The 23,317-nt window shown below is 47.0% G+C and overlaps 1 protein-coding gene and 1 long non-coding RNA gene across 2 annotated transcripts in view; one reads left to right on the top strand and one right to left on the bottom strand.

Annotated features, from left to right (window-relative positions):
- Positions 1-23,317, bottom strand: part of PLBD1 (phospholipase B domain containing 1) — a 424,699-nt gene that overhangs the window by 276,788 nt on the left and 124,594 nt on the right. The gene's annotated exons all lie outside the window — the stretch shown is intronic.
- Positions 1-23,317, top strand: part of LOC138581412 (uncharacterized) — a 578,201-nt gene that overhangs the window by 458,350 nt on the left and 96,534 nt on the right. Inside the window, exon 5 of the long non-coding RNA XR_011304546.1 lies at positions 3,743-3,797. This is a non-coding gene — a long non-coding RNA (uncharacterized lncRNA). The remainder of the gene's footprint in view (positions 1-3,742; positions 3,798-23,317) is intronic.

Here is a 23,317-nt window from a genome sequence, read left to right as displayed (position 1 = left end):
CGAGAGCAAAGGGTAGAGAACCCCATGGGTCCCCAGCAGGGCGTCATTGCCTCCAAAAGGCAGTGAAAGACACGTGGAGAAGGCCAAGTCCCAAACAAGAACACTGCATTGTGTTTCAAGGATGCCAGCAACCCTCCCGGGTCAACAACAGAGTTGAGGAGGCAAGGTCAAGCCTGTGGTATTCACCTTGATGCGTGAATTAAACTCCAAAGACAAGCAAGACATGCCCACAGCCAGTGAGTTGGCAAGCAACATGAAAGACTGGTGTGCGTTTAGGAAAGATTGAAGTTGCAACAGAATATCGCACAATTGAAGGCTGCATGCATGTGAATGAGACGCAAAGAAATGCAGACCTGTGATGAACTTTGAATTATCGACAGCTGTGAAACCAGCGATACTGAGTAGCGGAGTGGTCCGGCGAAAGGATGTAGCCCACTCGAAATTCTCTGTGAAAGGTGAATAGTTTTGGTTTGATAAAGTGAATTAACTATAAAAAGTGAAGTGATCAAAGTTAACCCCCGGTGAAAAGGGGGAATGTAAAAAGGTGAACGCTGAACTTTTGTGCTTATGCCATCGAACCAACCAGTCTAAGAGACACTGGGGCAACTAGCACAAGTGTGTGAGCTGATGGTAAAGTTGAAGTGGTCCTGTGAGGTCTAACGTAAAACCCACGCACATTTGAAAGTCTTCGACAACAGGAAAAGGTCTGAGCCCAACTGAGTGAGACCAAACGTGTGTTAAGTTAAGGTAAGGGAACCCCTTAAAGGATGTGAATTAAACTTGGGCAAGGGAGTCCTTGCAAGTGTTGTGTTTGAATGGTCCGAGTCCGACTGAGCTTTTTGCTTTGAAAGGTCCGAGCCCAACTGAGGGAGACCAGCGTGAACATTTTGTAGAACAGTGTTTTGAAAGCTGGAAAGAAAGACTTTAACGTGGAAGGCCAGACAGACCTTGATCCATGTTTTGAACTGCAGTTGTTTTGAGAACCTGAGCCAGAGTGTGTCATCCTGTCTACGAGGATGCCTTACTCCGTGCTGTCTAACGTGGGGAGGAGAGCTGACTCAGCCACATTTATTCCTTATATTCTCACACTGATTTTCCTTTGCATACATGTTCTCTTTTACACACTGTTTGTACAAGAAATAGGGCAGGCATTAGGTTTTGTTAGTGTAGGCCATTTTGATTTGACAGACTCAACTAGGACTGTTTTATTTATTATTTGATGGTAGAGATTACTCCCATCCTAGCTATAGGGCAAGGTAGGAGTTTTTCCAAACCCCGAAAGTTGAATAAAGGTTTTACAAATTGTACCTTTTGTGTCAGTGTCATACCTGTGACGCCCTTACAGCAGTGAGATTAAAATATTAGCCATGGATCATATAGTTTGGTAAAGCAGCATCCTACAAGCCCCTTGTTGTATGGCTGGTCTCTTGGTGACTGTTGTGATACATCGCACGACCTAAGTAGCTAGCCACGTATAAAAGGTGCTCACCTTTTAAACCCAGCAATCTGTAGTGAAATATTCCCTGTAAAACAAAATCCCAATACGAAACAAGTGCTTGTGGTCGTGCGGGTAAGCATCTGCGCTGGGAACATGACAACCTGAATAAAATCCTGGTAGCCAAATAATTGAGCAAGCTTGCCAACCTCAAAAAAGGTTACGCTGCTCAACAACATGTGTCCTTCACGTGTGCCCTGGAAAGCAGCCACAATTCGGGAAAAATAACTGCAGCAGTGTCCAGGATTGCAAACTCTTTCCATATCCTGGGCAAATACTCATGATTTACTTGCCCTTTAATCATTTCCCCTCCTCAGCCCCATGTTTGGCTTTCAACAATGCTCTGCTTTATAAAGATAACTTGAAAAGTACACATACCATAGTGTCACTCAAATATATAAATCCTCAAAGAACTATGTTAGGCAGAAAGTGAACAATTGTGGCATTATTCTTCACATCTTGATTGGGAGACTACGAATACCAGAATGAAATTCAGCAAAATGCACTGGGAACATAGAAGATCGTTAAACTATATTGGGGCACATTAAAAAACAAAAAGGTTATTTTATTTTGCCTCACACGTGCAATTCTCCGTGTATTATCAACTTCTTGCCCAGAGACAGCTGCTCTTTTCATGTGGGCCTCTTGGTAGCTAGACCTTTAGAGATTAATACTTTCAAGGATTGACAGTAGCACGGTTGAACAAAAAAAAAGTAATGTCCATGCTGTGTATTTTCTTAGTGTGATATGAGATATTTAAAACTAAGAAAAGAAACTGCATCCAGGGCTGTGGACTGACTTCCACCTGTGGAGTAACCGGGACCGACCCTGCTCTAAGTGGTATTGCACTTGTGCGCACTTATTATGAAACAGGGCCTAAGGGGGCCACCCCTTCCTCGCTCTGAAGCTAAGCAGGGAAGGCCCCGGTTACTGTGTGGACGGGAGTCGTGGTGCCTATTTCAGTGTGCTAGCTGTGGGTATGGGTAATTTTATAGCCACAAATATGGGAAAAATAGCTGGGAAAAAAAGCTTTTTTGCCAGCCTCCTGCCCCCCTCAGTCCTCACCAAGTGCCCGCCTCATCTGTGCCAGCTCCACACACTCCTCTGAAGGCTTCCTCAGCTGCCCTGCCCACTCCCATTCCCCACACAACAGTGTTTGTGTGACACAGTTTGCTTTGAGATGGCTGCCATACCCCAGGTTATAGCAGAGGGCATGGAAAAAAAGTTGAGGCTTGCATTGCGAACTTGGCCCTAGCCCCCCTTGAACTCCTAAATTTCACTTTGTGTCCCCTTGCCTCCCTCCCCCCCACACCTCTAGCTTGTTGGCATTTGCATGTTTTTTTACCTGCAAAAGCCTTTTTTCTGGGTTTCATTTTCCGATACCCTCAGCAATAAACTGGGGCGATAACCGCGACTATCTCTTACATTGAGAGAAAAACAAAGATGGTGGCTGTTTCATTTATAAACACCACCCGTATTCTTCTCAATTTACCCGATATGTAGCAGTCACATATTTAAAAAAGTACTGGACAGAATAACCCCAAACCACAAAAGGATTGCGAGTCAAGGCTTTGTGCCCAAGTTGCGTCGGACCTGGTCCAAATCCGTCCATCGGTTTGGGCTGTGCAGTCCGGCAAAAAAATGACTTTTTGTCTGTGGGAAAATGAATGGGTGGTAGTTCGAAACAGCTTTCTGTTTTCTTAATAACTTTGTTTTTCAAAAAATCTTTCTGAAACTTTCCAGTCTGTGGGGAGAGTGGGGGAACATTTATTTTTGCAAAATGTCATCCAAATCCATCACACTAGTCAAAAGCTATCAGCAATTCATTGTTTCGATTTCCTATGCAACTCTGCTTTACCTCAACTATTGGGCAGCAGTCGCTGCCTTACAATAGATATCAAATCGTACTTGTGATCAGATATACCATGTAGCCATGTCAACACAGGAGCTGATTTGAACGTGGCTTTTGATCATGCATTAAATAGATATTTTCTCCTGTGGGTGTCATACCGGTCTCAGTATATGGGATGCAGATTTACCTTTACACTGAGTACAACTGTTTCTTCAGTACATGCAACCTATTATGCTGCTGTATGATTGTGAAATGTGAACTGCTGGTAGTGATTCCAAGGGCAGGGCTTTCCCTAATCTCTCTAGAGACTCCTTATCAGATTCCAGTACACCCCTTGCTCTGATCAATCCTAAATTTGATTGCCTATCCGGTTTATTTGTGTCTCTTGCTTACAGCCATCTCTTGTGCCTGCAGTTCCTGTGACTACGTGTCTCAACATATACCATAATGGTATGTACACTGCTTACGTTATATGCTATTTATTGCCTCCTAAATCTTCCGTGGGTTCCCTTGTGCTCCCCTGACATGTTGAACATTCTCATTACATACCATTTAAATCATAAAAAAAAAAATAATACATTTCATATCAATCAATGTTTAAATGCATTTACGCTTTGGCCTCTGCCCATCTCAGTTCCTTGCTGTCGCTTTATCATCCCTCTAGGACTCTTTGTTCTGATGCTAAATGTTTTATTTCTACACCTCGTCTCCCTTGTGCACCTTCTTGGTTTCATCTCCTTCAACGCTTGGATCCTAAGTTAGGGAATTATTTTCCTTTTGATATTGTGGCAAATCCTTATATCGTCACTTCCCCCAGTGGGGGATACCCTTCCCATGATGCCAGGGTGGTGAAGGTGCTACCTGATATTTCCCCTAGGGTGGTATTCTGCAGGAGGTTCTCATGGGGAGACACTCCCCCCACTGGGGATAGGTGCTATCATCTAAGGAAAACACGGTATACTCCACTCCAGTCCCCCTCACCTAACCATCATTTAGCCTGCCAACCCATGTCCATGTGTCATGTACATAATAACAACAGTACTGGATCGATGAAGAACAAAGTAGATCCAAGGGAGATCTATAGTAAAGGTACTGGGACTAAGAAGAGTCAGCTCTACCTTAGAGAGAACTCGCAGGGAAATACTGGGATGAGGAGGAAGTGCGGAGGGATGAAAAGCACTCCTCAAAACACTCTTGAGCTGTCTAGTGTTTGACAAATTTATATGGGAAAACCAGGCAGACATAGAAGCCTTCCCTGGAGGAATTGAATGCCTGGTGAATGCTCGAGCTGTTAGCTACCAGAAGGGCTGCAGAACAGGGGCTTACCAGGACTACAGAGGTGCTCCCAATTGGTCCAACGTGGAAGCACCGTGCAGCTAGAGGGAGAAGCAGCAGTTCAGGTGGGTGAAGCGAATGGACAGCGCAGTCGAAAGGAGACGCGCTCACTGTCAGGGACCGAACGCTGCAGAGTCGCCACAGCACGCCAGAGGAGGAGAGAAGACTGCGGAATCCCGAAACCAAAGTCGAAAGACCCTGAGACCAACCAAAACCTACTGGGAAACACCCTCAACATACAGAAGTGACCGGAACGGTTGGTAGGGGCAGGATGAAGCACTGGGATACCCGGAACCAGCCAATTAAGGAGAGAGGAGAAAGGAAACCCTTGGGAACAAAGCCAATGTCCCGAACACCCACAAAGAAACCAAGAAAGATAGGTCTGGGATCTGCACCTAATAATGAAGATCGCCATCAGTCATCTTCATAGTCTCAGTACTTGGCAGGATAGTGAACCAGGTCTGCTAGAGAGAAGCAAGAAAGGAAATCACGTCTGGGATCTGCAACCACCTCAGAAGAGTAACTTACGCCACAATAACTGGCACGATAGGAAACCAGGTCTGGGGAATCAGGAGAATAAAGCCATACGAGTCAGGGACCTGCATCTTCAAAGTAAACCTGAGAGAAGACCAGGGAAAGGGGACAATCCCTCTGGCTTTGTGAACTGAATTAAAAAACGAGAGGAAGGGAGACACTCTGCCTGGCATTGTGAACTGTACTGAAAAGCATGAGAAAGGCCAGGGGAAGGGAGACATTAAAGCCTGAGAAGGTCAGGGGAAGGGAGACATTTGCTCTAGCATTTCGAACTGTATTAAAGGGCCTGAGAGAAGGCCAGGAAAAGGGAAACATTCCCACTGGTATTGCAAACTGCAAAATGACCCTAAGAAAGGTCAGGGGAAGGGAGACATTCCCCCTATGGTTGTGAACTGTAGCAAGCATCTTGAGAAAGGGGGCGTGGCTTGGCGGGCCATGTGAAAGGCTGCAAGCTCGGAGAGCTCCTGAAACCAAATAAGCTGAAACAGGCGAAAAACGTTTGAGCCGCGAACGAAAGAACACACAAGGCCGCACAAAGGTCCTGAGCACGTCGCGGGAGACTCCAACTCTAAACCGTAGCAGGAGTGCGAAGATACTCGAGAGAGAAAGGAAGCAGCACGGACCCGCATCATGGCACAAGATGGCGGAGCCTGGCGGAAGTGAAGAGCTGGTGCCCGCACAGCAAGAGAAAGGGAGATTGCGAATGCGGACCCTGACGGCAGATCTCGACTGGAGCAAAGGAATCAGTGAACATAACGGGACTCCGGTTCACTGAGAAGCACAGGATCCACGGGGGCGTCCTGGAATGCAGTGGGTACTGCAGGAGACCAGCAGAGAGTCTAGTTGCACGCCGGGCGGCGGCAATCGGCAGAGCGGAACCCCGGTTGATGGTCTGGTGCCAACTGGATCCAGACAAAAGAAGAAGAAGAAGCCTGGTGGTGCAGCAAAGAACTTGGGGAGCCCTCACAATAGAGTTCGGAGGGCACATAGGTGGCCCGTTGGGCTCGCTCGACCGAAACACCAGGAACGCGGACAGAACGCCCAGCCCACCCGTGGGTAAATTCTATCCTCTGCTGTACGGGTTGCGCCGGGTCTTGTGTCCATACAGCAGGACTGGCGGGAAGCACCCGGCCCATCCGAGGACCGATCGAGAGAACATAGGACTCTGAGTGGCCTACTAGCAACGCGGAGACCACCTCCTGGAGCGCTGAACAGCAGTGGAGGCTGTAGTGCATCAGAGACTACAACAGTTGCGGCAGAGGGCCACTCACACTGGTGCACCGGCGGACCCTGGAAGGTGGAAGACTAACAACGGGAGGTGACGGTATGGGCAGAAAGCTGTAGCCTCATATGGAGGGAGGAGACGTAATCCCGTGAGCCCCCCCTCTGCAGGCACGCGACCGAAAGAGCTGTAGACCGGAATCCCGGAAGGTTGGTGAACAAAGCCCTAATGCGGAGTACAATGAGATATATTGGAGAAGATTGCTAAAGGACACGAGATCTTAGACTGGAACATCAAGGGCGGCATTACGTGGGAGACTACAACCCACTCGAAAACCGAACGGCGAGGAGACAAATGCCTCCCTAGGGGACTACAGAAACAATACCATACTGAGAGTCCCACGGGGGAAGGGAAATAAGGAATTTGCAGCATGAGAACCCTGGACTGGCAGATTGCCAAGGGCAATCAGATCACAATATGCTAAACTGAACTAAACATGGGAGACCACAGCTCATTGGATGGCGATCAGAGAGCATCTGCTGTCCAGATAGATCTATACCCCCTGGTGACAAGTGGAAGTAGAGAAGAAAGTGCTCACCACAAAGAGGCACACAGCCCTCCATATACAAAGTTGGGAAGGGAGACACTTCACGCTGCGGGGGGATAATGTCAAATTGGACAAAGGTAGGAAAAGGTCAACACTCTTTCACCAGCAAATCTGAACAGAAACAGCTCGCCCAGTTAGACGCAAAGATGGCCACAACAAGCGCAGCAAGTAGAAACGGAGAGTAAAGGATCTATATTGGAAGCAATTGCTGCCTTGAAGGTGTCCATGGAAAATTAAATGGATACAGCGATAGGAGCCCTGAAGGCGTCCTTAGAAAACAAGCTGGAAACAGTTATGGTCAATGTGGGCCTCCTCAGACAGGATGCACAAAACCTGACGGACCGACTCATGACAGCAGAACAGGTGCACCAGAACACCACTGGCGTTGCAAACACACAGATGCAAATTTCAGAAGTAATACAGCGAGTAAAGATCCTGGAACGCAGAGCAGAGGAAGCAGAAGAGAGGGTTCGAAGAAACAATATCGGTATAGTTGGACTGCCGGAAGGTCAAGAAGGCAGAGATCCCACGGGGTATGTTTAAAACCTGCTGCTCCAGGAGATCGGGGTGGGGGTACTATCCCAGGGTTTCGTGGAAGAGAGGGCAAACAGAGCCCTGACCAGGAGGCCCCAACCAGGTGCCCCTCCGAGATCGATGATCGCTAAGATCATGAACTTTAAAGATAGAGAAAAGTAATTGACATTTTAAAGAGAGGTGGGAGTCATCACCAAGAACTCTTCCAGAATCACCATATATCCGGACTACATTGTCATGTCCAGAAGCAAAGAGCGTGTTTCGGCCCGACTAAAGAACGCCTTAGGGCGGCAGGAGTATGTTTCATGCTACTATATCCAGCTAATCTCAACTCATGGACCAACAGGGTATCCCCCAGGAACGACCTAGAAATGCTAATGAGAATGGGAATCTACCGCAGTGACAAGGAGCATGGATCAAACATGACTTGATACATTTAGCAGGAAATAATAATGCAAGCCAGAAGGAATTTATGCTGGAGCGACAGGCTCGGATCTGCCATAGGGATCGACAAGTCACACAACCCCAGAGTGCACTTAGATGTCAGTTTTAAGGCATCACGCAGCGGCGGGCCAGTCCAACTATGGTGGGCTGGGCAAGAGAAGCAGAGAAGCCCGAGCAGGAGGAGGGTGGCTGGGCATTGGTTTGGTAGTTTTAGTTAGTAAATCGTTTGACTGGTTGGCAGAAGGAGGAAACTACTTAAGCGGCAACAGAAGAAGCAAATTGAAAGGCAAAGGAAATGATGAAGAGCAAAGGGCCCGAACTCTGGGAAACAACCTCAGGCACGCTGGAAACAGAAAGGGAGGTGTCGGCCCAGAAGAAGACAGTCTAATTTCAAGCAGAGGCCGTAAGAGGGGGATACGGGGCAGTAAGCATGAAGAAGGCAAGGCTATGGGACAGCAGAGCTGGAAAAGACACTTCGAATATGGTTCCAGATGAGTTAATTATAGCAACCTGGAATGTTAGAAGACTTAATGCCTATGTTAAAAGGCTTAGGGTTTACGCCTGGCTGAACAGGATGAAGGTCAAGATAGCAATGTTGCAAGAGACTCACTTAACACTGGAGAAACAGACCAAAGTAGACAAGAAATGGGGAGGGCAGGTGTACAGTGCCATGTACTCGTATTATGCGAGGGGAGTACTGATATGGATTGCCCCAGGGGTACCATTTCAGCTAATAAAACAAGAAAGCAATTCAGAGGGAAGACGGGTGCTGGTGCATGGAATGCTGGAAAATAGGGAGATATGCTTGATAAATACATACGCTCCAAACCATGATGCAACAGAATTTTTTTTAGGAAAGTTGCGCCCAAGCTGGCCCAGTACAGAGAAGCAACATTCATCTGGGTGGCAGACTTCATTTGCACCCTAGACCCGCTCCTCGATAGATCAGATGACAAACACAGGAAGCCAGCACCCCCAGCCAAGGAGTTACAGAAGGCCCTCACACGTCTGCAGATGGTGGACATCTAGAGACCGGTACACGGAGACGAGAGAGGATACACACATTATAGTGCACCCCATGGAATATTTACACAAATAGATTATTTATTCAGGGGCATTGAATCCTTGAAAGATTTCAAAGGGATTACGATTAATGCATGCACACTTTCCGACCATGCCCCAATACTAGCAATATGGGCACACACGCATAGAAGGGCTCCGATACCAACATGGCGGCTGCGGACGGAGGCACTGAAGGAGGGCGAGTTTGAGGAATACTTGCATGATGTGATAGAAGATTACTTTGAGCACAAGGTAGGAAGCGTAGACAGTACTGGTACACTCTGGGATGCGTTCAAAGTGGTGACAAGGGGGGGCAGCAATCGTGAAAACTGGGGGAATAAGAGGAGCAACCCTTGCAGAGCTTGGTAAACTTGGGAGGGACATAGAATTGGGGGAATGCCGGGTGGGGGCTGCGGGCAAGGAACCTAGAGAACTGATGGTGCTGAGAATGAGATGCATAGAACTCTGAGAGAAACTAGGAAAGCTGCATTATGGGAAATATATACAGCGGTTGCATTCGGAGGGGGGCAAACCTGGTAGGCTCCTGGCCTGGCTCAGCAAGCAGGAATGTAAGAGACCCCATTAACGTATTAAATGATGAAGCTGGGATAGAAGTCAGAAGTTAGGAAGGTGTAAATACACAATTTCCCGTTTTTATGAGCATTTGTGCAGACCTAACCCAGAGGTAGAGCCAGGGGATATAGCGGAAGCCCTGGCAGAGATAAGACTACCGACACTAGCAGCAGAACCGGCCCAACTATACAGTGGAAGAAATAGAGACAGTAATCACTGAACTCCCATCAGGCAAATCCCCAGCACCGGATGGGCTTCCGGGGGAGTTTTACAAGACGTATAAGGGCACGATTGCCTCGAAATTACTAGAAACGTATCAAGAGGCATACGAGAACGTACAAATGTCAGAGAGCATGTCGGAATCAGTGATTATACCGATCCTTAAACCTGGTAAATCACCACAGGAGTGTGGCTCCTATAGGCCCGATTGCCCTCATTAAGCAAGACGCTAAAATACTCACGGCAGTGCTTGCTAACCGCCTACAACGGGTGATACACATGCTGACCCACCCGGATCAGACGAGTTATATCCCGGGGCGGAACACGTCATGGAGCTTTCGCAGGCTCCACCACGTGGTAGACAGGACGAATCTCAGACAGGGCGAATGCGCAATAGCGTTGCTAGATGCTGTTCAAGCCTTTGATTCTGTGCGTCCTCGCCCACTTTGGAATAGGGGAAGGGTTCCTGTGGTGGATTAGGTTGCTGTATAAACACTCGAGGGCCAGAGTTAAAACGGGACACTATACCTCAGAGGTCTGGAGGATACACAGAGGAACCAAGCAGGGTTGCCCACTGGTTTTCCTTAGAGCGGAGTATGGGGACACTGGGATAGATATAGACAGAGTGGTGCATCAAATTTTGCAGTACGCAGACGACATGGTCCTTTTTGTAGAGAACCCGCGAGTTAACCTACCCTGCCTGCTAGGAGCAATTGATGCGTACACTAGACTCTCAGGGACAGCCATCAATGAGGAGAAATCCATATTATTCCCCTTAGCAGACCTAAAACGGGTCTCCTTGACCCAACTTTCCAACCTGGGCCTTACATGGACACTGCGCTCCTTCCGGTATTTGGGGATAGAAATACACCACGACACCTCAGACACACACAAATCCAACACACAGGCAGCCCTTGATGGAACACGGAAGGCTATGGACTTCTGGGAGACACTTCCGCCGGGAATGATGGGGAGAGTGGCCCTTTTGAAGATGGTGGTACTGCCACATATGCTATACTATTTCATGAACATCCCGCATGCCATACCCAGGGCCTTCTTCACAAGACTGAACACAATAGCATGTAATCTCCTATGGGGAGGTGCAGAATTGCTATGACGACTCTGCAAAGAGATTACGAAGCGGGAGGCTTTAGATTGCTGGACTTTGAAAAATAGGACCTAGCGGGGCAATTGCAATCGATCGATAAATCCCTGATCAAGACCTTACCAAACATGGTCAAACTCGAAATAAATTTGTGGACCAGGGCGTGGAAAATCCAGGGGATGAAAGATCCCTGCTCAGCAGAGATTCCTTTAGGAGCAGGCATAGACACAGGGACTCTTGCAACATACCGTTCCCAGTTGGAAGCCAAAGGGATAGCACAGATGGGAGATCTGAGGAAGGAGGGAAAATGAGCAGATTTCCAGAACATCATGGAGGAGCAAAATATACATGAAGGCTGATTCATTTTATATAACAGCATGACATTGACAATCAAGAGGAGATGGACAGAATGGCCAGAGCAAGAGGAGATGAGAGGAGGACTGGACGCATGGTACGATATATCAGAAGGGGGACACACGACCTCCAGGCTGTATGAACAGTTATTGGAATCCAGCAATGCGCAAGTACATTGGGAAGGGGAGCTTCGGAGGCCCTTTAGTGACCAGGAAAGGACTAGAGTGCTGAGATATCCAAAACAAGTATCCAGAAATACAAGGTTTAGATAAGCGCAACTATGTACAGACCTTCTGGGAGAGAATTAAGGAAAAAATGATGGGGGGTGGAATCCAAATGCAGGCATGGAAATCTGAGTTGTACTTACTGGGTCTCTTTCCAAGAGGCGGAAGACTAAAGACACACCTAGCCAAAATGAAGGACTTAGTATGTATATTGGCCAAACGTCGGATAGCGATGGCGTGGAACTCCAGGGACGCCCAAAAATAACTCATGGTGGTCAGATCTCCAGATGTGGGCACTGGTGGGAACTGCGGTGTGGACAAGAGTGGTGCAGAGGGGGCAAGGGGAAAGCGGGCAAAAAATACTAGCATGGAACTCCCTGATGCAGGACTTATTTGGACAAAGAGCAGAGAGCGACACGGATGATCCCGGGGGAACAGAGTAACAATAAATAGAGGATGGACAGATGTACGCTGAGCCCCCAAATGGGCTTGTGCACAAGTGAAAGACTCCGAGACTGCCCACATGGACGACAGGAGACTAAAGTAGCAAGGTTGTATGATCGCTCCAAGATGAGAAATGCACAGTGGAATCCACGTTAAAGTGCCAAAATGCCAGTTATGTTTTGTTTGTTATTGTTGTTAGTTTTATGCGTAAAAATATTAAAGAGTTTTTTTTTTTAAAGACTCTTGGGAAAGACCAGGGGATGGGAGTCATTCCCCTGACCTTGTAAAAACGCAAAACTAAGTAAAGAGACCAGGGGAAGAGAGTAATTCCCCGTGGCTGTGTGCAAAGGAAAATACTGAGAGCCAGACACCCGGAGAAGGGATGCATTCTCCAGCAACCAAGTAGTGAAAAGTAACTATGGGCAATAAGGATTGAGTTGAACTGAGAACTTTGCTGCTTGCTTGACATTTCAACATGGAACTTTGTTGGTTATCGCGTTGTTTTGCCGACTGGTGTTTTTTCCAAGTCATTTTTAACAAAATACATTATTTTGAAAAAACACATTGAAATATATAGAGGGTAATAATAATATAGGGAGGAGGGGGTTTGGGCATCAGTGGCAACATGCTCGCCTTTGAAGCAAGACCACACAGAGCAACACTGGTTCTATCCCCGGGGCCGAGCTTAGAAACCGCTGGGTATTAAGCGTGTTATAAATAACATATCATATCACAACAAAAGTGTATGCCCACCAACACGCCACCTGTGTGTCAGTCTCCTCCTTCTACACCCTCGCAATATCCATTCGTGCTCGAATTTAGCCCCAATTTTAAAAACGGTTAAAGTTGCATTTCTTTTGCAGACTTCCTTCTCATAATGATGTTGGTTTTGTTTTGAACATATGATTTATTTTATGGATCATGATCATGCCACTTGGGCATTATTGTACTTTTAGGGCTTTGGATGAAAGAGCTATAGAAATACTGTACTAAGTAATGCATCGAAAATTACGTTCACAAACTCTGGAGCAGTCCTTGGATGTACTCCTACAGGTTTAAACAATCAAATATAAGTTGGTGCTCTTAGCCATAAAGCCCCCATATCATTGTCAGCATCCCTATTAAAGCTAAAGTTGTGTTTTTGCAACCACTCAGTCTAAGAAGCAGGACACAATAGCAACACATGTTTAGAAGTTACACAAATAGCTGAGAAAGATAAGATTTTAACAATCCTTTTTTCTAGGACATGATCGATTTTTGATCAAACAACTTTCCCAGAGTTATGTGCAAATGTGAGTAAATGCACTTGACCAAACCCTGAGTAACCCAAATTATAGCTGGGCTGCTTACAAGCAAGCAATTCTCACTTGGAAAAAAGAATTGCACCGAGCGTCTTAGCACGAGTTAATCGAGGCCTCGAGATTCAAGAACATTTTGGGAAATAGTAACTCAGGGCCCAATATATCAGCGATGCCCAAAAGGCACAGGATCCATTATTGAAGAGCAGCTCTGGGTACCCCATTTGGCTTCCCTTTATACACCACAACCAGTCCTCACAGGCCAGAGGCCTCACCCAGAACATTGATACAAATGAATGTAAAATTACATATCCAAAAGTTATAGCCCCAATATTGTCCTGACTGTATTCCAGCAGACCTATTTAGGTATTTGACAGATATCTGGGCACCTGCATTAACTGTATGCTTTAACGCTATGCTTATCATATCCAGTTTTCCAGATTCCGGGAAACAAGCCATCACCTACCCCATCTTTAACAAAGGAAAGAGAGAATCGTCTTCATACAGGCCAATCTCGCTCCTCAATTCGCAATCTAATATCTTTGGGCAGGTTGTATTGTTGAAAATGGAATAGTGGGCCAAGGATATAAGCATTGCAACATTCAACACAGTTTCCGCCATGGTCTAGGTACAAACGAGCAGGTAATTTGTATCTTATTATAGCCCCCTCATTGTATGGAGAAAAAAAAGCCTGTCTATTTACTATTCACTTTATCGAATGCTGTTGTCAGAACCACGAACAGAGGTAAACTATGGCAACTAACCAGGGCCAGGAATTGCCCTGAGGCTGTACCATCCATACAATTACATCAGGAAAACAGGGCATGTGTTAAATCTTGAAGCAATGGCCAATGCATCCCTTATTTCCCAGTAAACGGGCATTCGACAGGCCTGTGCTCTTTCCTCAATTTTGTTTTCATTGTACATCAATACATTCAGGGAAACTTTGAGATCCTTTGAGATCCTTTTTCCAACCGGGCAGACCATAATTGCTGATTTTTTCCACACTAACTTGCAGAACAAGCAAATTCATTAAGTGCGTCAACTCCATTGCAAGTCGAAGTGCATGAGGAGTATGTGCTAAAATGACAGTGTTGTCTGTGTAAATGAAGGCATGGATGAATCCATTACCAATCTTTGGGGCGTCTATCTCGGGTAGCATGTAGGACATTGATGTACAATGAAAACAAATGTGGGGCAAGTACACAGCCCTGTCGAAGGCCGGCTTACTGGAAAATTATGGGTACATTGGCGAGTGCTTCGAGTTTCTAGTATGCAGGTTGATTTTAGACAGTGCTGCACACAGAGCGGCCTTTTTCATTTTGTGGCGAGAGAGAGAACTAAACATACATTCAAAGGTAACAGATTTCGGTGTGAAGCAGGCTGTACAGCTTTAGAGGTTTTATTTGAGACCGAAGTTGATGCGTCTGCCAGAAGACCTTGTACTCATTCCTTGGGAGTGGTACTTAACTTAGGAGCTTGACTGCACACGCAAGTCAAACACCATACCATTCTATAGTTTGCAATCCCTTGATCCTGCCACTATTTCTGGGGAATGTGAAATTGTTTGGCATAATGGTAAAGCAGTGGCAGGTTGGTCAGGTATGCAACATAACGCACTGTTTGGTGATAACTACTGAACCCATATGCATGCATTAGTATTGGCCGAATCCCAAACCCTCTCCCCTAATGATAGGCTCACAACTTGTGTCAAGTGTTGGCAATAAAAGGCCATAGGATTTTATTGTACAGATATGAGTTATGGCAAATAACAATATCACATATCATGATGGTATCATACATTTGGGCACCGGGTCCTGAGGTTAGCCCCTCTGACCCGTGCCGCCTTCTTGTGTCCCACGACTTTTTGTGGGCACCGTACAGTGCCTTGTACTTCTTTTTGTTCTTCTCTCCTTTTTGTAGGGTGGGCGGGTTCTGTGGTAAAGAAGCAAGAAGATTTGGAAGACACCGAGTAAACAGTGAACCTCCTGTTTGCTTGGGTCCCCGTTCAGGGTCCACAAACAGATTGTGTTTGCTCTGAGCATGCTGCTCATATTTATAGGACCCAGGGAGGCCCTCGGTCTTTGTTGTGTATGTGGTGGGGGCTGCTGTTGTCGCAGCCCCCGGCCGGATAGCTGACTGTCTGGCCCCCTGGTTAGGGCAGATCTTTTGAACCTGGGCCCTGCCTGACAGTTGTTTTCCTTATGGTGCTTAGCACCTTGCTGTTTGGAGGAAGGGTGAGATGACTGTTCGCACCTTACCCTTCCGTGGCTTTGTGCTGCCGAGACTGCGCGTCTCCGTAGCTGGGGGGAGGAGAGGATCAGGCACAGAGAAGGTTGGGGCTGCCCCTCCCCCAGCTGCCGATGGTAACAGCAGTTACCCTGCCTCGCTTGTGGGATGCCCATGCAGCATTGCCCATAACTGCTGAACCCATATGCATGCATTAGTATTGGCCGAACCCCAAACCCTCTCCCGTAATGATAGGCTCACAACTTGTGTCAAGTGTTGGGAATAAAAGGCCGTAGGATTTTATTGTACAGATATGAGTTATGGCAAATAATATCACATATCATGATGGTATCATACTTTTGGGCACCGGGTCCTGAGTTTACCCCCTCTGACCTGTGCCACCACACACGGGCAGGTTGACGGCTGACCGTGTTCCCCTAAGAGTATGCCCTAGAGACAGCCCCTGTGAGCAAGTGTTGCATTGATTTCCCGAAAGAAATGCTCCATGCCCTGGTTAGACAAATGGGTGCCGTCGTGGAGAAAGAGGTCTGGGTTGCCTAGTGTAATGGCTGGGTGTTTTATGAAACCGGGTCCTCTTGTCATACATAATCTCTCTATCATCCTGTTCAATTTTCTTCTGGATATGTCTATAGATTTGTAGCAGTTGGCCCCTAGCCATTTCTTTCTTGGTAAGATGGCTGAGAAGTATATTTCAGTACCCCTCCAGTTGTGTGAAATGCCTGCCAGGGAGCAGCAGATTTCTTCACATAGGATGCGTCTAGCCGTGTTGAGAAGGTCGTTGCCCCCTAGATGAATGATCAGGAATTCTGGGGGGGTCCCTGTATGCCACCAATTCTGCTAGTGTTTCGTGGACGTCGGCCCACCGTAGGCCTCTGTATCCCCACCATGAAGTAATGGTGTTTCTTAAAGGTGGCCCTTCTTTAGTCTCTTCTGCCCATCTGCCTGTCCTGAAAACAAATGAGTGGTCCACTATCCATGCTGATCGGAGTGTGGTCCTCGATTCGCCTGTTTCTGTGGTGGTGGGAGGGAGGGAAAAGAAAGAAAAATTTTAGGGAGGATGGCTATATCAGTTGTGGTCTGATGTATCTTTTATAAAAGTCTGACTTCCATCCCCCTATGTTTTTTAGTTGTTGCGGTGCTAAACCTCCCTGCCATGCTGCAGTGGCGGCACCTATCCTGAAGGAATGAGTGCCGAACTGTTTGGGATCCCACCCTGCTTTGCTGATTGCTTTTATCAGCACTCCTTTAAATTGGTAGCGGCTTAGGGCCGATGCATCCTTGTGGATTAAAAAACTCCCCCCCACTTTGGGTCGTTGTTCGTAATAGGGGTTGGTGATGCAAACCGGACAGTTTGTTGCTTCATCAATGCAACAAATGTTGATGGTTCTTTTTGCACCCGTTTTCGACTGTTGCATTTCTATGTTAACACTCCCCTGTCCCACCCTGATTTCCATGACACCCAGGCCGTTTGTGGCCTTGGTGCTGGAAGCGACGAGTTCTCCTACCCGGAAAGCCCCAAAGTAGGCTAGGAAAAAGACTGTTTTAAATAACATTATCTCGTATGGGTACCAACATATGGCTTCCAACTGGCTTGCTATCTGCACCAGTTTGCTGAAATCAAGGGGTCGGCGGGTGTCCACTTGGGCACCCTCTATTCTGCCCCATCCCTTCATTGCATAAGAGATGAGGGCATTCTGGGTGGGGTCTGAATCGCCCTGTATTTTTGTAAAATATGAAATTGCCACCAGGTGTCTTTTTGCTCAATCCCTTTTGAAACCTTGTTCCCGAGCCCATTTTAAAAATACTTCTATATCTTTAATCGTTATGAATTCTACGTGGTTTACACCTGTGGCCTTAAATACTGTTTGCAAACACTTACTGTACTGTGTTGCAGTAGTGCTTGCCACTGCCCTCTCTGCCATCTCCGTTAGGAAGCCTGTGAGGTTGTTGGCACCCGTTGGTGATGTGCCTGATTCTTGTTGGACATCCCGGCCTGGGCTCTCTGGCGCTGGCATTGATGCCAATGTATTGTTGGCACCCGTTTTAGAGGTGCCTGCTTTGTATTGGTCATCCCGGCCTGCACTCTCTGGTGCTGGCGTTGATGCCAATGTGTTGTTGGCACCCGTTTTAGAGGTGCCTGGTTTTCGTTGGGCATCCTGGCCTGTGCTCTCTGGCGTTGGCATTGATGCCGTTATTCTTGTCTTCCCATTATTGCCCAGCATTCTGCTGGTATTGGCATCATCTGTTCTTGGGCGTGCGGTGCTAGCTCTCGGAATCTTGTCCACTGGAAGCGAGATAAGGCATCAGCAATGTTATTATCTGCCCCTGAAATGTGCTTCGCTTTGAGTACAACGTTTTCTTGTAGTGTGACTGTTGTAATGGCTCGTAATACTTTCAGTACTAAAGGGCATTTCGCAGACATTCTGTTTATGGAGCCCACTACAGCCATGTTATCGCACCAGATCAAAAGTTCCGTATTCGCTAGTCGCCTGCCCCAGATGTGTAATGTTAGCCAGATGGGAAATATTTCTAGTAGGGTGATGTTTCTTGTCCACCCTGCTGCTTGACATGAATTGGGCCAGTGTCCTGCCACCCATTTGGAGTCTGGTATGGCTCCAAACCCCTTGCTCCCAGCTGCGTCGGTGTATAGGACCCTGTTTGACCGGGTATTTAAAGGCGTTCGCCAAAGTAAAGACCCGTTGAAATCTCTGAGGAATTTTCCCCATGTTTCCAGGTCTCGTTTCACCTCTCTGCCTAGCTGGATATGCAAGTGTGGTTTGGTGAGTGATTTGATTTTGAACTCTAGGCTTCTGGAAAATATCCTCCTTTGAGGTATTATTCTGAATGCGAAATTGAGGCTGCCTGCTAAGGATTGTATTTCCTTTACTGTCCCCTTTTTTTGCGTTATCAGGTTTTGTATTTAAGACAGGAGTTCTGATATTTTTATTTTGGAGATTCTGCAGCGCCCCTTTGCTGTGTCTATTTCAATGCCCAGGAAAATTATGTTTGTGTCTGGTTTGGTGGTTTTTTCCCCTCGCTAGGGGAATTCCCCACTGTGCGGCCATGTGCTCAAGTTTTGCTAAAGCCCTGCCGCATTCCCCGGAGTTTGGTGGCCCTATGACCATGAAATCGTCTAGGTAATGCACTATTTTTGTCCCTGGTCTCTGCTTTAGGAAAGCCCATTGGAAAAAGGAACTGAATTGCTCAAATAGTGCACAGGATACTGCACACCCCATGGGGAGGCATCTATCTACATAGAATTTGTTGTTAAAAGTGAAACCTAACCACTGCTGTGACTCTGGGTGGACTGGCAAAAGTCTGAAAGCAGATTCGATGTCCAGCTTGGCCATCAAGGCGTTTCTGCCGCACTCTTGTATGAGCCTTACCACCTCTTGAAAATGTGTGTAAAATACGGCGGATTCTGTGTGTGGGATGCCGTCGTTTAAAGACTGGCCTTTAGGGTAGGAGAGGTGATGGATTAGCCTCATTTTCCTGGGTTCTTTTTTGGGGACCAGGCATAGTGGAGATATTAAATAGTTCTTTAAAGGCATGCCGTCCCAGGGACCTGCTACCCTGCCAGTTCCTTCTTGATTTTGGTTTCTACTATCTGGTGGTTGTCCCTGGCTGACTTCAGGTTCATCGGAATGGTGTGTGACCCAGAGCCCTTAAATAGGATGGAAAAACCTTTGGTGAAACCCTGCCATAGTATCCTGCTGGTTTCCTTGTCTGGGTAGTTGTTTAGGGCGTCCCTAAAGTTGCCCGGGTATATGGGTGTTCGTCCTGGTTCTAAAATTGGGATATCATTCTTTCTTGGCTGGTAGTCTGGTGCAGTTGCTTGCTGCAGGGTCGCCGTTGCAGTTTGTGCCGGCATGTTTGTACCAGCATTCTTTGCCCCATGTACACTGGTTTTTCCCAAAATTTCTGCATGGGATGTTGGATTTGGCAGCCTGCTGTTTGTTCTGTCTGTGGGCATTATTTTTAGCCGCCCAAGGCTGGTTCCTCCGAAAGGGCTGCTCCCCTCTTTTGGATTTATCATTGTCATGGGATTTGCTTCCTTGCAAATTTTTGCTATTTTTGGAAGAAGAATGCATGGTATCTTCTTCCTGGGGAGGTTCGGCGTTGAGGGTGTATAAATCGTTCTGGACTTCATCGCATTCAATGGCCGGCCTTTCTGACATGCTCCTCCTAAATCTGATGTCGTAAGCTAGCCATGTCTTTCCCCTCTGGGTTACTTTTACTTCCCTTATTTTATCAACGTATGCCCAGATCTTCCTACCATCCATGGGGAATTTTTCTTCATATATATTTTTGCTAAAATGGCAAAGGCTTGTAACCAGTTGTCCCAGTTTTGTTCGACCTGGGCGTTTCTGGCAATAGCTTTTTCTTCTATCTTTTTGGGGTCTCTGAAAGCGTCTTTCCCTTTGCGTTGGGCTTTTATTAGGGAAAAGATTTCTATAAATTCCTTGGCCCATATGGCTTCTTTGATTGTAGTATCAATGTTCCATGCCAGGCATCTTTTGTATCTATTTAATATCTCTGTTTGGAAAGATTTCATTTTTTGGTCTAACTGTGCATTACAGATTGTTACAATGTCAGTTGTATTGCTGCCGGGTGTCCCTGCAACGCCCGTGTTGTTTGTGCTGGGGGTTGCCCATGCTTTTAGAGCACCTGCTGAATCTGTTGCTGGAGTTGTAGAGGCTGTTGTATTTATAGCTGTGGGTGCTACTGCCAACTGCTGTACTTGTTGTGGTGGGATTGCTGTAGGTAGTGTTACGGGTGGGTTGACAATCGTTATTGTAGGTTCTACTGCGATGGTAGGGTTTGAGGCCACAGGTTCCCTTGTGGGCGGTGTCTGTTTCTCCCTTATTTCCACCATTAGTTGCTGTAATTCCTCTACATTCTCGCATAGATTTGACAATTTTTTGGTACCTTTGGATACTTTTCTCCTTTTTAATGGTGCAGAAACCTCCTCTTGGTTGGGTGGGCTGGTAATTCCTTCCCTGGGTAGGCCGTACATGTTTTCTCTAACCTATGCCCATCCGTAGTGCTCTGCCGCTTCAATGGCTGCTAACAATTGTGGTGATTTGGGCTTTTGCACCGGTGTTGAGGGTGCCCGTGCTTTCTGTTTGGGCCCCATGATCTTTTATGCCTGTTATAGGAAAAGGAAAAAAGTTTTATCAAGGAGCTAAACTGTTACTATCAGTGAGCTCTTTGAGCCTGTTCTATTTGTTGCCCATGCTGGGTAATTGTTGGCTGGTGCCTTCTTGACAGGGTTCAAAGAAAAATTGTCCCCTAGTGTCCACTTTGTGCGGTGTTTATTTTAAAAATGGGCAGCCCCCAGACTTGTTTCACTGGTATTTAACTAATTGGTTTCGCTCTGAGGGCGCCCGTGCAATATTACAGAAATTATTTTAATCTGCAGTATTTGGGCCCGCCGAGCTTGAAATTGTGTTCGCAAGCTGTGCGTGGATGTCAAGAAAAACGAGCTCCCGGCTTGCTGTGCTACCAGGCTGGCTGTGGCTCTGCCGAGTTTAAAACTGGCTTGTGTTATCTTGCCCTGCCTGCCTTATAACACGGGGGCTCCGGTCGACTGTAACAAATTGTATCTCTTCCCGGACACAAATGTCTATTTTTCCTCCCTCGTAGCCCCAGCGCGGTGGCTCACCTGAAAGTTGTTGAATCGGCCGCCGTCCACGTTGGGCTGCTCGGTTGCCCCTCTCTCCTTCGTTCGCACTGGTTTGGGATGATTCCGCAGCACGCGTCTTTGTTTGTTTTGTTTTGGACACTCTCGTCGCTCGCTTTTTCCTCTATGCCGAGATGTTGAGATTGACGCCGTCCGCGCTGGCTGTTCAGTTTCCTCATCTTCCTTTGTTAAGGCTGCAATGCAATTGCTTTGAACAGTACAATGTTCAGGAAAGAAAAAAGACGCTGCGATGTACAGCGAACTTCAAGAATTGCTAAAGAAGCAAGAAGATTTGGAAGACACTGAGTAAACAGTGAACCTCCTGTTTGCTTGGGTCCCCGTTCAGGGTCCACAAACAACAAACAGATTGTGTTTACTCTGAGCATGCTGCTCATATTTATAGGACCCAGGGAGGCCCTCGGTCTTTGTTGTGTATGTGGTGGGGGCTGCTGTTGTCGCAGCCCCCGGCCGGATTGCCGACTGTCTGGCCCCCTGGTGGGGGCAGATCTTTTGAACCTGGGTCCTGCCTGACGGTCGTTTTCCTTATGGTGCTTAGCACCTAGCTGTTTGGAGGAAGGGTGAGATGATTGTTCGCACCTTACCCTTCCGTGGCTTTGTGCTGCCGATACTGCGTGTCTCTGTAGCTGGGGGGGGAGGAGAGGAGCAGGCACGGGGAGGTTGGGGCTGCCCCTCTCCCAGCTGTCGATGGTAACAGCGGTTACCCTGTCTCGCTTGTGGGATGGCCATGCAGCATTGCCCAGAATATTGTGCGAGGCCCTTCAGTGAATAAACATGTGTGAGGCCCTTCAGAGAATAAATGTGTGCATGTGTGTGTGAGGCCCTTCAGTGAATAAACGTGTGTATGTGTGAGGCCTTCAGTGAATAAATGTGTGTGTGTATGTGTGTCTCTCTCTCACACACACACAGACACACACACACACACACACACACATGCCGTTTGAAAATGATGGCCTATCCCAGATTAAAAACAGACCTAATGACATGAAGGTCAAATTCAATACTATGTTAACTTGAGAGGTTAACGGCCATGGGATAAGATTACACGCAACTGTAGGAACTGTCCCGTTTGTAAGCTAGAATGCGAGGAAACTGCCTGTCACTTACTGATTGAACAAGGAGGATTGACTTCAGTTTGAGGGGGAAAATGTATTGGTGTATGGGAAATATGACGAGGCAGAGGAGACATTTTAGATATTCACTGTGGAAGCCTAAATGCCATTGGCTATGGGGGCAGAAACGCCAAGCTTTACCATCAGCTCCGGTGAGATGCTATCAATTCAACTTGTATTGTCGGCCACAGCCACCATTAAGATCCACCAAATTTACAGACCCCCCCTGGCCCACCCACTTCCTCTGAGGAGGACATAAATTTAGGGTTCAATGACTCATATGATTGCCACAGTTATACCCTAGCCAACACCATCAAATCTCTAGGATTCAAACACTTGGTTTCAAGCCCTACAGATGACAAAGACTGCACGTTAGACTGGATAGCAAATCTCAACTGCAACGCTAGCATTCTATCCAATGCACCTTGCCCTTGATCAGACAACAATGTCCTTACCTTCAACATCTCTGAGACAGCATCTTTGGAGGTCGCACTCCCACCAGCCGTGGCCTCCCTCAAGAAACTCACAGAATTTATCACGAGCCAACATACTCCCTCTACTACTTCCACTAAATGATCACACACAAGTACATACAGACCCCACTACGATGGTCGAGTGTTACAACCAAACCCTCCTCAAAAGCAATCAACAAATTAACGCCTCTCACTGCCCACCTCAATACATGGTACACCCCCACTCTCCAAACCCTATGCTCCACCAAAAGAGCACCAGAGACTGCCTTGATAAAATCACCTTCCATCGAGAGCAAACAGCACTTCACGGCCCTCTCCAGGAAGGTCGAACAAGCTATCCTTCAAACAAAAAGTGACCCTTACAACAGGAGAATCGAAGAAGCAAGCTCAGGCAAAAGAGAGATCTTCGCTATCCTACGTGAGCTTGAAACACCAGCTCTAACCCCTACCAATACCATCAAACATCTCAACTGGTGTAA

This window comes from Ambystoma mexicanum, chromosome 3p, assembly GCF_040938575.1.
Source record: "Ambystoma mexicanum isolate Mex_15411 chromosome 3p, UKY_AmexF1_1, whole genome shotgun sequence".
NCBI classification, from domain to species: domain Eukaryota; kingdom Metazoa; phylum Chordata; class Amphibia; order Caudata; family Ambystomatidae; genus Ambystoma; species Ambystoma mexicanum.
Note: the sequence above shows the minus strand (reverse complement) of the source record. Positions and strands in the feature narration are given on the sequence as shown.